The 1,886-nt window shown below is 51.7% G+C and overlaps 1 protein-coding gene across 1 annotated transcript in view; it reads left to right on the top strand.

Moving 5' to 3' along the window:
- LOC102775561 (up-regulator of cell proliferation) overlaps positions 1 to 1,886 on the top strand; it is a 19,147-nt gene that overhangs the window by 7,890 nt on the left and 9,371 nt on the right. The window lies entirely within an intron of this gene.

The following is a 1,886-nucleotide window of genomic DNA, read 5'->3' as shown; positions in this document are numbered from 1 at the left end:
ATCGTGTAGATGTACCACAGTTTTTAAACCACTCATCTGCTGATGGGCACTTAGGCTATTTCCAGATCTTAGCTATGGTGAATTGTGCTGCTATGAACATAGGGGTGCATATATCCTTTCTGATTGGTGTTTCTGGTTTCTTGGGATATATTCCTAGAAGTGGGATCCCTGGGTCAAGTGGGAGTTCCATTTTTGATTCTTTTAGGAAACTCCATACTGTTTTCCACAGTGGCTGCACCAATCTGCATTCCCACCAGCAGTGCACAGTGGTCAGGGTCTTGATGCTGCCTGCATACGCGAAGGAAGTCCAGCGTGCACAGCAGGACACCCATCTCCTGACTGAGAAGCAGTCTATCACCCTTCGCCCTGGAGAGAAGTGTGTGGGGAGGTGCACCAGCAGGAAGGGGAGCCCGTGTGGTGCCGTGCGTGCCCCAGGCAGTGCCTGCGCTGGGCTCGCCTGTGCCTGTGCCCTGGTGTCTGGAGAGGACAGGAGATGAAACCTCAGTAGCCCCCTCAGCAGTGGAACAAGCCATAGAGTTAGTCCTGAGTCTTGTCAGTTCATGGAATGACCTGCAGCAACATGACTAGATTGAAAGGAGAAGACGGGTTAACACGCTGATTATTTTCCAAAGAGCAAAGGCCTTTCCTTGTACTTTTCTGTGTCCTATATTTGTCGTATGTTTGGAATCAGACACAGATATTAATGATATTAGTGGTTTTCAAACGCTGCTGTGCTGAAAGCCCCCTTGCCCATGTCTGAAGCTGCTGGAAGGGTTGTTGGTTTTCTGTCTTGGTCTGGTCAGCCGTGGATGGCCTGAGGAGGCTCCCATGATTCAAGGTTGTTGTGACCAACCAAGTACCAGGACTGGGGGACTGAGCAGCAGACCTTTATTACGCTGCAGGCTGGTTTACTTTCTGCTGGGGCTCCACTTCTGGCTTGTAGGTGCCTGCCTTCTTGCTGTGGCCTTTCCTGAGCCCACAGGCAGAGAGCAACCCGCAGGAACACCAGTCCCATCAGGTCAGGGCTGCCCCTTATGACCGCATTTGATCCCAGGCGATGCCCCCCTTTCTCCAAATAGTCACAGTGGAGGTTATGGCTCCAGCATGGGGACTGGAAGGACACAACTCAGGTACTGGAAGCAGAGTTGTCAGTGAAAAGCATTGGATGGCCCTCTCTGGTTTGGTTCAGTGGATAGAGTGTTGGCCTGCAGCCCAAAGGGTCCAGGTTTGGTTCCGGTTAAAGGCACATACCTTTGTTGCAGGCTCCTCCCAGGCCCTGGTCACGGCTCGTGCAGGAGGCAACCCATAGATGTGTTTCTCTCACATCGATGTTTCTCTCTGTCTTTCCCTCTCTCTTCCACTCTTCCTAAAAATCAGTGGGAAAATATCCTGGGATGAAGATTAACAACAAAAAGCATTGGATGAAAGTGAGGTTTTGTTGCTGTTCTCACCTGGGCTGTAAATACCTGCCCTCAGGGGAACTCTTTTTAAACCATCCTGCTGTTTCCTTTTGTTACGGTTGCTTTCTTCCCTTATTACAAAAGCAATATGTGTTCTCTGCAGAACAGTGAGAAGGTAAACGCCCTTGTTTACCAGCAGCAGCAGTTCGTATGAAGTCAGTTACTTAGTGCACAGTGACCAGTATGGGGACTGGCACTCCTCAGAGAGGGCAGAGGGGGCACCCAAGGAACGTGCTGGCATAACCAGTGCGGTTCCTGAAATTCCCTGGTGGGTAGGTGGGCGGGTAGGCGCGGGGACTGGTGCACAACAGCGGTTGTGTTGCTGGTGGATTAAGCGGAGCTGGACTGTGTGTCTCCCAGGTGCCTGCCACAGACCACAGCTGACATTGGCTCGAAGAGGCCCAGAGCATCGGGTGTCCTTGAGGC

This window comes from Myotis davidii, unplaced genomic scaffold (genome assembly GCF_000327345.1).
Source record: "Myotis davidii unplaced genomic scaffold, ASM32734v1 scaffold1364, whole genome shotgun sequence".
Taxonomy (NCBI): Eukaryota; Metazoa; Chordata; class Mammalia; order Chiroptera; family Vespertilionidae; genus Myotis; species Myotis davidii.
This window is presented reverse-complemented; position numbering and strand designations above follow the sequence as displayed.